The 13,036-nt window shown below is 39.4% G+C and overlaps 1 protein-coding gene across 1 annotated transcript in view; it reads left to right on the forward strand.

Moving 5' to 3' along the window:
• The window catches only part of TMEM132B (transmembrane protein 132B), a 343,025-nt gene that overhangs the window by 239,181 nt on the left and 90,808 nt on the right, over positions 1-13,036 (forward strand). The gene's annotated exons all lie outside the window — the stretch shown is intronic.

Raw genomic sequence — 13,036 nt, forward strand, 5'->3', positions numbered from 1 at the left:
CCCCAGGCTCAGCTGAGGAAATTCAGCCCCATGGGTTCTGAGAATGATGGTGGCAGTGTTAGTGGTAGGGATCGTTTTCCATTACCTAACTTATTTTTCTTCTAGATAAAGTAGGTGTGGTAGGTCTCATGCTAGCGTTCGTGTAATAGTCTGATAAAAAGAGGCAATTGCTTGCTTCGGTGGGGTTTACGAATAATCTCTCATGAAATCTTATGTTTTAACATGCACATTTGGGAGGAGGTTTAAGAGATTAGATTTTTGTGTGTTTGTGAAAAGATACAGTTGATTTCTGCATATTATGCAGCAAAATAGGGCTCCATATCAGCAGACAATCCTGCTGTATTGTGCTGCATGCTCCTGGCTGCAAAGAACACTAGTCCCTTGGTTTAAAATCAGTGGTGCATTAATGAGCAGTGCTTTGAGATCCCTAACAGAGAAGGGCCTTGTGCAGCTGAAATGTAACTCACTCTTACATAGTTAATCACTTTGGGTCCCAGTAAGAAAAAGTGCAGGCTTGTAATGCAAAATGTACATTTTGATTCATTATTTCAGGGTGAGGGGGCAACCTTATGGCACATATAATTTCCTTATTGGGTGCAGCAGTAAGGTTTCAACGTACAGTATCTTTATGTGAAAAGGAGATGTGGGCGTGGAGAACACTAATTATCGCACAAATGCTAACCGAGAAATCGGTATGCAAATGTCATTAGGAAATATCTGCGAATTTATGAACAAATAAGACACTTCCTGGTTTCTCAGAAATAAAGGAAAACCCCAACCAGGATAATGGGTGGTACAGTCAGCTGTCAATTCTAAAACCACCAACCCAATTGCATCTGGCATTCAACAGTAGTGCCCCAAAAGTACAAATCTACTTACAAGTCTGGAACGTCTTCAAGTTTGTGCAAAACTAATGAACTAAAATATTTTATTTATTTATTTATTTATTTATTATGGGCAACTGGGTAGCTTTCAAAGATTTCCTCATTGAATAATATTCCAAGTGTTCATTGGAACCATTTATTGTGACATGCATCTTCTTGGTTTAAATCCAAATAGCAGTTGGACCCTATTTGCACAATTTGAGGAGAAGTTATTCGCTTTTGCAGCTTTGGAGTGGCCCAGCCAACAGTTCTTGGTATTATTCTGTTTTACTAGTAACTATGAAATCTGATTTTATTTTGAGTGGATAAATTTGGAAGAACAAGGTTAAAATATAATTTTTGAATTCTGGGAATGCCTGAAAAACTTGAGTCTATGTCCATTTGGAAGATCATCCATATAATTTTAACTCCAAAGCACTGTTTTTCACTTTTTGAATATTTTAAATCTAATTTTGATTAGAGTAAATACAATAAATATGTTCATGAACAGCAGAAAATCTAAATATTTTCCTGCTGGGAAACAGGGAGTTTTCTCCACAATTTGAAGCAATAATTCCTTGCTCTCCTGATAATGATAAAGTCCAATTTGAATGACTCTGCAGAACAAAATAAAGTAAAATTTATTATGGAAGTGATCAGAATATTTTACTAAATCAGGACTGGGACAGTTTAATTTTAGTTAGTAGAATTGACTTTCTGATAGCCATGTCTCTAATTCCAGATGGAACGTATGCATTGTAGGGAGTAATGGAAAAGATGAGGTAGAATAGCAGGCCATCTCCAACTGATTTGGTAATGAAGCGACTTCTCGTGAAATGAGAAAATAGCAAGGTGGTTGATCACAGTTGTTTATAGCCTGCACTTGACGCAAGAACTGATTTGGATGACAGCTATGACAAGCCTACCGCTGTTGCAAAAGGATATCAGTCTACCTTAAGATGAGCTGTTCTTATAAATCAGCTACCCACAGAGAGGTTTCTCTCCTATAGTTCTTTTTATAGTGGCACATGGTGGGAATGCTCTAATTCAGCTATATCATCATTTCCATCATACACCTGCTAGAGAAAATATGGAAAAGGAGGTAACTTGCTGTGCATGCTCCGGCTGTGCCGTAAAGCCAAAGTTATGGGAGGTTAAAAGATGTCAGGTGAATGTAGATAGACAAATGTAATTAATCCAAGCCATCTTGATGAACACTCCTGCTCTTACAAAAGTGCCATTAGTACTTCCATCTTTTGTCTGATGCAAAAGGGGACATGTTGCCTCTTAATATCCTGCTGGAACACTGGTTCAGTACTGGCTTAAATGGAGGAGTACCACTCACTGAATCATTAGCACCACTTCCAATGGCACCGCCACTAAATTAGGTTGTGAACACAAGATGGTATTGCTGCATGGATTTTCTACCTTTTTAGAAACGCACCACAACTGTTTTGTGCAGATCTATGTGTGGCTTCCAATTTTATTGGCCAACATTCCCAACACAATTTTGATCTTTTTTTCTTTTTTTTTTATGGTGAGCTTGTCAGCCTGGGAAGTGATTTTTTTTTATGTATTCAAAGATAGGGAAGAATTTATTTCACATGATACTGAGCTATCTGCATACAATTTGTAGGAGGGCAACATAGAGCTTGATGGATCTGCCATGCCCTCAAGATGCCCCTTCTCCGGAGACACACTGTTTCTGTGCATATATTTAATTTGGGAAGTTCACTGTTTGAGTAAGTGTGACCAAATTGATAAGGGCTCCTAATAGGATATATGCAAACATACATCTATGATGTATAGATATATATAAATAACTTATGCCATGTGTGGTGGTGAAATCAGTGTAACAAATTGCATTCATCATTTATTTGCCTATTTCTTCTTAAAGCCATCTTTTCATCCATCTCTGAGCAGATTTCCAACATAACAAATCTCTGAGCAGCTTGAAGCGGCTATTGTACTAAAGTTACTCCCATAATAACACTGCTCCGAATTGCACGTTTCAGTCTTTGACCAGTCCTGGCCCAATATCAGGCAAATCACACTTTCTCTTCAGTGGCATAATTTTGTAGCCTTGTAGATTTTGAGATATTAGATTGTATAGAAAAGGTATTCTAAACAATTTTTGTGCTTTCTAAATTTTATGAACTATATATTTTCTTATTCTCAGAGGCCTGTACAGTTGGATTCTTGCCACTAAAGGAAACCTGTTTTGGCAGGTGGAGGTAAATGGGGGAAAAAAAAGATTTGTATATATTTTAAAACTTTTCTTGGCAGACCACTCATCAGGGGATGGGAGCCTTTAGTGGGAGTGGCTGGAAGGAGATTGCTGAGCATGCTACAACTCACCCACTGATAGGGAATGTGACTTCCTGGGGTAGAATTTCTGTCCCAGGGACATCTCAGAGGGTGGCTTGGTGGTCAGTCGCAAGTATGGTCATGCTGGGGTGGCTGATCACCTTCTTGGTACTATTTAAGATAACAAACTGAGAGGTGAATATGTGGACATATTGTCACTGTTGCACAGGGAGGTGCTGATAGAAAGTAAGCTGGGGAACAGCAAGCTGGGCAATGAAATGCCCAAGTGGCCATGGGTGTCTAGAACATGGGAAAATTGGGAAACTTCTTTCCTAATTGGTGTGGTCATTATTGCAGAGGCTTACCAAGATAGAAGCCCAGTACCATCTCCAGTTAAGCTTGAGGTGTTAAGGGTTCTCCTTACCCTAACAAGATAGATTGGCATTTTTATGGGCTGGGTTTACTTTGGGATTTAGGAACCCTTTTGCAGGAGAAAAAAGGCATGTAATGTTGACAAATTTGAAGGAGTTATGGGGAATGGGCCATACTGTAAAGAAAAAGTTTATACAAGAATTAAAGGGGAATAGGATAGCAGGGCCATTCAGTCATCTCAGTATATGGGACTTACAGGTTTTTCCCCTAAGGTTGGTCCTTAAGAAGGCCCTGAGTGAGTATCACATAATTCACCACCTGTCTTACCCACGGGATAGCTCAGTTAATGATGGAATAGGCCCGGCCTTGTGTTCCGTGTCCTATTCCTCCACTGATGAGGCTGAGTGCCTGGTTTGGTCTTGTAGCCAAGGGTTTTTAGTGTGGAGGTTCTGGCGGGGTGGTCTGAAGGCACCAGCCTTAGGGAGGATACATGCTGTTCCATCACTGTTGTGCACAGGGATCTTGCATGGATCCTGTATCCTGTGTGTCACTGTGGACAAGAGGTGACCTTGTTCAGGGAGACAATTCCTGGTACCATGTTTTGGAGCTTTTTGGAGCAGCAAGCTAGTATCTGGGTCCTGTAGAGATTCTTCTGCGGGGGCTTTGGAATTTAGGAGTATACATTGGAAGGGGCGATTGATTATATTAACCTTGAGGAGGTCAAAGACGGATCTTCCCTGTCGAGGCTGTGAGGGCATACATGGCAATAAGACCCGGGGTGGGAGGAAAGAGCCCATCTTTATTCATGGCAACGGGAATCCCTTCACAACATACCCATTTATTACAGTTTTAAGACAGGTGTAATGTGCTACAAAAGAAATGAACGATCATTCTTAAAAATCATCACAAATTGACTTTTCCCCCTCAAATACTGCTCTAAATGTAACATTTATATATCATTTATATATTCAAAAAACGGTACTGGCTTTAATTAACTAATCAATCCTGAATAAATGCATCTTGGTAAGAATGAAAAATTATATGGAAATGAAGCCACTCTTACTCAGTTTTACCTGTTCCTGAATGTTTTATGAGTCACTTTTCAGATTCCTTAAAGTGCTTTGAGAAGCACACTCAAAAGTTCCATAATAATATGGCTTAATATCTCTAAAACTGATTTACTTAGAAAAAGTTGGGATTTGCAACTTGAAGAATAAATTTTCCCACAATGCCTAGAGCCTTTATGTATGACTTTGACAATGTAAATACTGATTTATCAACTCCGATTGTCCGTAACTACTTAAGGCCTCTTTAATTAAGGCAAAATTGCCACTGTAGTCAATGGGGAATTTACCAGAGCAAGGACTAATTGTTCCCTTAAGTTGGAGTCTAGTTCAAATGCAAAATTTCTAATTTATGTTATGGTTTTGTTTTCTTTTTTTTGAATTTTCAGTGCCAGGTGAAAGACGCAACCTTTGAGAAATTTTGCCCACAGAAAATACGAAGTGTCCTGAATTAGACTCTGAGCATTCTCTATTCTGAATATCCGGAAAGGATGTTCAGACAGTGAGCACAGTATAAGACCACTTGTTTAGTACAACAGAGCATGATGCATTCAGTATCAGCATCAGCTGCGTTGCTCCTGTGTAACTTATTTTGTTTTCCTTTCGGCAATAAATAGTTCTAATAATTGAGTCTTTCAACATCTGGTGTACCCATTAACATGTGCTGCTAATGTCTCAGAAAGTAGAAAGGTGATTCATTTTCATCATGTTTAATACAATAACAGAGCAAGGTGGAGAAGGAGAATGTCAAAACACTTAAATTCTTCTTCTCGTTCAGATATTCTGGTGCATTACTGAGTATTCACAAAAGAACTTGCTTTTCAGTATGACAATAATTAAATGTAAACACTGAGCCTGATTTTCAAACATAGGATACCTAGAATAGGATGTCAATCCTTAATCTGATTACTCAAATTGTGGTTTATGCATCCAGTATGTCTCGCATATTATTACAGAGTTGTTTAGTTGGATTTCTTTAGATACCTATGTCTTGATTCTGTTCTCACACCAGCATACAGGAAATCAAGAGTAACTTTCCTGAGATCAATGGAGATATAACGGTATAAAACTGGTATAACTGAGGGGGAATTTTGTTCTTATTGTGCATCTCTCATCTGTTTCAAGAGTCAGCAAATAATTAGGGTTTTCAGAGAAGACCTTTAGAGACAAGTTCTTACCATACCATGACAGTGTTTCCCACCTATATTTTCTTCTAATTTAGCGTCATTTTGGGAGCCTTTGTTTCCCTTTGTTCTTGTTTGGGTCTTGCTCATTTCTTCACAACCAATAGCGGCTTGAAGGAGCCATATTGACTGAAGGAGTAGGTGAACGTGTGACAGACATATAATGTGATGCAGAGACGGAATAAAAAGTGTGGCTAGTGGCCTTTCTGTAACAGAAAGACTCAAATTAAAATAAAGTGATATATAGAAGGCTAAGTACCTGAGTCTCTTTTACACTGAAGGCGCCTGTACATAACTCAGGGCAGGGGGAACAGATCCTCAGATGGTGTATGTTGACTCAGTTGAAGTCAATGGTACTATGACAATTTGCACCAGGTGAGAATATGCCCCCTGGCACTTGCACTTATACCCGTTTTCAATCCCCTTTACACTGAGGGTGTGGTGTTAAGGTACCTTAGTGTAAATGGAAATCATGCCTTAAAATCTTTGAAGAACAGTTCTGCCTAGAAAAGTGACTATGCAACAATGGCCTCTTCTTACTCAACAGATCTGGTTCTTGTGTGTATTCAGGGTCCTATCTGCTTACTTTAAGTAACAAAACACTGTACATTTGTACTCCTTTCTACTCATGTTAGTCCTGCAGAGGCAACACAGCTAAGAGTATGAACTGGATTCTATTCCTTCTTGTGCATCATCAGCTGACTAATGCACTAAATATCCATTAGTTACTCCTGAGTAGCTCCCTTGAAGACAATGGAGAGGCACAGATGTCAAAGAGCATAATTGATAGGTGGGTGGCATGGGGATCACTGGTATAATTGAGGTATCTAAATTCTTTATTCCTGGGTAAGATATATGAAAAGGAGAAGGACCTTTGCTTGACTCATAGATCCCAAGTGAAGTTTTCAGGGCTGGAAGGAAGAAAAAACATCTTTCTACTTATAAACTGAGACATTGGCTATGTTAACTCATTGAGAAACAATAAACGTGGAACCCCACAATGTCATATTTAGAGTCACTTTGCAAAGTAGAATGCCATTTAAAACTAAATCTAGAAATTGGTAGAATAAAGATGGATATGGTTGCATAATGATACTGCAGTTCTCCCCACCATCTCTCTCAATCAGATAGACCTCTGCAATTTTTCACAGATTGGGAAACACTGAATCGGCTGAGCTTGTTAGGGTAGCCCTACTCTGTTTCCTGGGGTAGAAGAACCCCCCACCCCTGCACACACACACACTTTATCCATTCCGGGCTTGTCACCCAGGTTTCCACCACAGAAAATGTGACTGGCTTAAAGGTCAAAATCAGCCCTAACCCAGCAACTTCAGAGAGTTTCTAGGCAAGCAGGAACTTTGCCATTGTGAAGAACAAGAGATGATAGAGAGACATTGTAACTGTTTTTGCAAGAAAGCTCCAACTGCAGCCTAGGAACAATAGTTGTTATAATAAAAGAATATTTAGCGTTATCATATTGTCTAGAGAAATGATTTTGGTTTGTGAATGGCAGCATTGGTGTTTTATATATACAGATACAAATCCTTTGCTGTACAGTAATAGGATTGTAATTCCCAGGATGTCATCATCTTTAAAGTGTTTTTCAGATGTAATAATCAATATTTCACCAGTACAGCGAGCCCCTGGCGCTGAAACGTTTTTTTTTGTGTACGCCGCAAGTATTTAATCTCTGTCTTCCGAAATCTTGTTTCCTCCCTAAAAATGTAAGCTGTTGGTTGACTAATGTTGTGAATCACTTAGAACCACAGATGGCCATATATACACTAGTGAGTTTTCTTTTAAATGGGAGATTGAATAATAGCGTCTCCAGTTGCTGCTGGCAAACATGCTGACAGGAACACCCAGGAAAAATGGTCCTTAAAGATGCCCATTTCTATAACTCAAACTGAAAGAAAATTGCTGAGTAAAACACTTTATTTGTTTTAGGATGTGCAAGAATGCAGAGGTTTTTACATGTTACTGGCTTGCTTTGCCTGCACTATGGCTGCGGGGTGATAAGAAGTTTAGAAAAGAGATGACTAAGGGGGATTGGATAGAGGTCTATGAAGTCATGAATGGTGTGGAGAAAATGAATAATGAAATGTTATTTACTCCTTCAAATAATACAAGAACCAAGGGTCATCCAATGACATTAATAAGCAGCAGGTTTAAAACAAACAAAAGAGGTATTGCTTCATACAATAGTCACCCTGGGGAAGTCAGTGCCAGGGGATGTTATGCAGGCTAAAAGTATAACTCGGTTAAAAATAAAGAATTAGATAAGTTCATGGAGGACAAGCCTAATAATGGCTGTTAGCTAAGCTGGTCAGGGACACAACACCGTGCTCTGGGTGTCCCTAAACATCTGCCTGCTAGAATCTGGGACTGGAAAACACGGGATGGGTCACTCAATAATTGTCCTGTTCTGTTAGTTCCGTCTGAAGCATCTGGCACTGGCCACTGTTGGAAGACAAGATAGTGGGCTAGATGCACCATTGGTCTGACCCAGTATGGCTATGCTTAAGGTAAACTCAGTTTCTAAGAAACGTTGTGAAATGTCCCACTATACAGCAGGCCACATCATCCTCCCCTTTTATGCATGCAACTTCCATTGCTTTTGCATATTCAGAGCCATGTTCTAGTGTGTCTACTTCCCAGTAATTCCTGCTTGGGAACTAGCCACAGTACAGTATGCTTCTTTGTATGCTTGGTCAAGATCCTGGCTACCATGCTTGGCAGTGTCTTCAACCTATGTTGCAGCAGGCACAGGAGTGAAGCATCTTTTCAAAGCAGCAGTAAAGGCTACTAAGGGAGGTCTCCAAGCACAGCGCAATGTCCCAATATTATCAAAAAATGAAAACTTAAGCCCTGATCCTATACCATAAAGGTCAGTTGGATTTTTGTTATTGACTTTTGTCATAAATATAAAGGGAAGGGTAACAACCTTTATGTATGCAGTAACATCAGAGGTACAGAATCACTTACCTTTAAGGGGTTAATCAGTTCAATTAACCTAGTTGGCACCTGACTAGAAGGACCAATGGCGGAAAGAAGATTTTTTCAAATCTGCCGGGGGAGGGTTTTGTTTGTGCTTTTTGTTTTTGCTTTTTGTTTTTGTTGTTCCCTCTTGGGACAAAGAGAGAGATCAAGCAGGTAACCCAGCTCCTAAAAAGATCCTGAAATGAACTTGTAAATAATAACAAGGAAACGCGTTAGATTATCTTTTGTTTTAGCTTGTGAATTTTCCCTATGCTAAGAGGTAATTTTATTCCTGTTGTCTAATTGGGAAGCAGAATCAGAGGGGAATCCTCTGTGTTTTAAATCTTCTTATTTACCCTGTAAAGTTATCTTCCATCCTGATTTTGCGGGTGTGATTCTTTTACATTTTTTTAAATAAAATTCTTCTTTTCATCTTGATTGATTAAATTTATTGATTGATTTTAATCTTGATTGATTTTCAGTGTCCTAAAAACCAGGGTTTTGGTCTGTGCTCATTTTGTTAACCTATTGGTTGGTATATTATTCTCAAGCCTCCCCAGGAAAGGGGGTGAAGGAGCTTGTATCATTTTCAGCTTGCACATTGAAAAAAGTGTTTTATGTGACTATAGCAGAGTAATCATGCTTTCCTAGTATCTAATATAATTCTGATGGTCTTCAAATAAAATGTTGTTATAGGGCATAAATGATTTTATTGAGTAATGCTATTATGACAATGGCCATAACATATGGCTAATAAAGATGACATTTCTTAGTAGGAATGCAAAATTTAAAAATATTTTTTATGGAGATTTGCACTGTGCCAGCCAATATAGAAGCCATTTGATCAACGTTGATCAGAGGAACAATCTGATCCTGAGATCTGCTGAGTCGAGCTGCACCAAAGACGTAAGTTCAGTTTCACAAAGGATTTTGAAATGTAGCTTTGTTCCTAATCCAAATGAAAACAAAAAAATTCAAACTTGTTCAGTGAAGGAAATTTTTTTTTAATTGTTCAGGTTGATTGACTTTTCAAATTGTGTATTAAATGCAAATGGACCAATAATGCAGAATTTAAAAATACATCAACACAAAGAGTTTCCAAATTTTAAAAAAATTTAATGTTTTGTGGCTGAAATTGTTGAAATGGGGCATTTTGACATTGTTGGAAGTTTTTTTTCACAGTTTTCTGCTGAAACAAAATTCTGGCAAAATGGACCTGATTGTGTGAAGCCTTTCAATTTTGATGGAACGTCATATTCCAACATATTTGGTTCCCCTGAAATGTCTTTGGCCATCTCTAAAGTAGAGCATCCCAAGTTGTTACTGGAAGTGTTCAGCATGACTCTATATCAGGTGCTAAGGTCTTCAGTGGTGTTCAGGTAGTAATTTCTTGCCATCTAAATGTTTGGAATAAAAAATAATAAATAAAAGGAATAAGTAACCCTGGAGAACAGAGTTGGCACTTGGTGGGACAGAAGTAATTGCATTTTGAGTGTTTCTGTGGAAGCAACGTGACATGACAAATTTTTAGAGGCTCTGTCAATACCATTAATATTTATAATGCACTCTAGAAAACAGCTAATATGTGCCACATCCATCAAATATTAGTTCAGCAGAATTGTATTCAACTGTTAAACTTTGTTGGATGATGAATACTGAATCACAATAGCCAGAGATTATATGAAGGATTTTATGCTCCAGTTTTATACCTACTTGAGTAAAGTCATCATGTTATTCCATTGTGAGACAACCACCTTTCATAAAATCAGCATCCTTACCGATGTTTGGTACAGCCACGGTAGTTATTATAAGTGCAAAACATTCCTGAATATACAGGTAGTATCCATGCCAAGTGTATCACAGATCTGGTTGCAAGATACCCAGGATCATGTAATAAAGCCAAGATTTTCAGCTATTCCCTTCTTGGAAATCATTCTGAAACATGTCAAATTGCAATGATTTGGCTACAGACTGCCAATAGCTTTCAGTTTTGATGATGGCTGATAGTTAACTATTATTACTCCATGCCGCGAAAGCCAGCCCTGCAAATCACACTTCTCTCTTATTCCAAGTCCCTCTTTAAAACTCACTCTTCCACAAGGCCCTCAAGAAATAGGTTTAAATTGTCCCTGCCTCTGGATTTCTCAATGCGATAATTCTAAATATCTAGCGTTCAACTATATGTTCTTCTGGGCAGGAGCTATCTTTATTTTCCTGTATTGTGGTGCACTGAGCACAGTTTTGGAGCTAATGAATAATAAACAGTTATGTATGAAGATTACATACATTCATGTTTCCACATTTGTTGTAATATACCCTCATGTCTGAGATACTAATATCCCAACAATAAGATATTCCATTAATAGCAGTTATTCACTATAAAGCTGGCTAATAATTCCTGATCAACTCTTCACCTGTTTGAGAAGTACCCGTGGGATCATATCCCAGCCAAGCACTTGAACTACTAGACTGAAAGTTATAAGGGGGGAGGGACAGGGGCAGCCCCCAGTGCCAACACCACCGCATCTTCCTCTGGCCACTTTGTCTGGAGCAAGTCAGGCATCTAACTCATTCCTGCAAAAAACGCCTTAGGCAGCTACCCGGGCCTGCCTGACTCCAGAAGCAGGGTAGCCATTCATGGATTGCTAAGTAGAGAGAGGCACCTCCCTGCCCCCAGGATTTGAAGTGCTAAGTGTAGTCAAAGCGCCAGCGCTGGGAGAGAGCTCTCCCAGCGCTGTCCGTACTCCACCTCCCTGTGGGGAATAACGGACAGTGCTGGGGCTTTGACCACACTGGCGCTTTGCAGCGCCGCAATTTGCAGCGCTGGAGAGGGTGTGTTTTCACACCCTGCTGCAGCGCTGCAAATTTGCAAGTGTAGCCAAGGCCTCAGCAGGGCTTAGGACACATGCCTCTGATAGGGGTATCCCATTAGCTAGCTTAGGCAGCTCCCTGCCTAGCATGCTGGCTTTTGTGACTCTGATTCTAAGGCACTTATCTCTCCCCATTAAGGCACCTATCTCTCCCCATTCGTTGCATAGGGAACCCAGGCACCTAACTCGCGGTGTTGTTCCTGGGATTATCTAGGTGCCCAAAAGTTAGGTGCTGTGATGCGCAGAGTTGCAGCACCTAAATTTCTGTGTTGATCCCACCCTCGTTGACCAACGCAGACTGGTAATAACCAGCGGAACTGGGAAACATAGCACATGGGAAGCTACAAGGCTGTTAGTTTGCTTACCTAAAGCGAGAACAATTAGCCAATAATTTGGGTTGAGCTCATTTAAAATTTTTCCAGAATGCTCATTTCAGTTTTTATTGCCAATTAACTTAGCATTCTAGTCTCAGTCTTCAGTTGATTAGCCGGTAATTTGAACTGAAGCCCTCATCAAAAGGGCATCATTTGTAAAACAGAGGAGAAATCTCAGAGATAGTGAAATTACTGTTAATTAAATCTGCATGTGCCTATACTGGGGACACGTGAACAAAATGATATTTGTTTTTGCATGGTGCTGCTAGCTGGAGAGTGAGTCTTATTAGCACTATTTAATTGTCAGCCTGTGTTCATAAAAATGTACAGCAAGCAGAGTCCCTTCTGCATGAATTAATTTTAACGGCATGTGCACATGACTGATGCATATAGTGCTTAGATTATGCAAACAAAATCATGGTCTTGACAAGCAGATGTGGTACCATATTTCTTATACACATTGTTGCACTGTAATCTTTTTTTTTTTAAACAGACATTTGTATTTAACGCACATCTTGCTCAACACGGGTGTAACTTCGTTGATCTGAGTGTAGTTACCTTCTGCTTTATGCAGATGTGAGATCAGAATTAAGCTCAGTAATTGTTAATTTTTCCTGTAATTTTTTTAATTCAATTAAATGGCATCGTAGAGATAGAGCAGAACAATAATCTGGCAGGTTTAGAAGTTGTAACCTAGACTCTAAGCTGCTGTTGAGTATAAAGCAATTACTTCCAAAGGTGTCTCTGTTCTATGGAAATGTTATGCTGTAGCATTATTAAGATAATCAAGATACTGTGTAATGTGGTGCTTTGGGAGAATCCTCTACAGCTCATATTTTATTCAATTGTGTGGTACTTGAATTATCAAAGGCTCAATTCTGCCACCCTCTCTCTCACTGAGTGATAATACAACTGTAGTCTGTGCTCGCCGGAGCTTCCGTGTGGTTTTCAAGAGTAGCCTGAAGTGACGCATAATACAGTAGCTCACCCCGGAGAGGGCAAAGGTGTGGATAACTGAGATGA

This window comes from Mauremys mutica, chromosome 16 (genome assembly GCF_020497125.1).
Source record: "Mauremys mutica isolate MM-2020 ecotype Southern chromosome 16, ASM2049712v1, whole genome shotgun sequence".
Taxonomy (NCBI): domain Eukaryota; kingdom Metazoa; phylum Chordata; order Testudines; family Geoemydidae; genus Mauremys; species Mauremys mutica.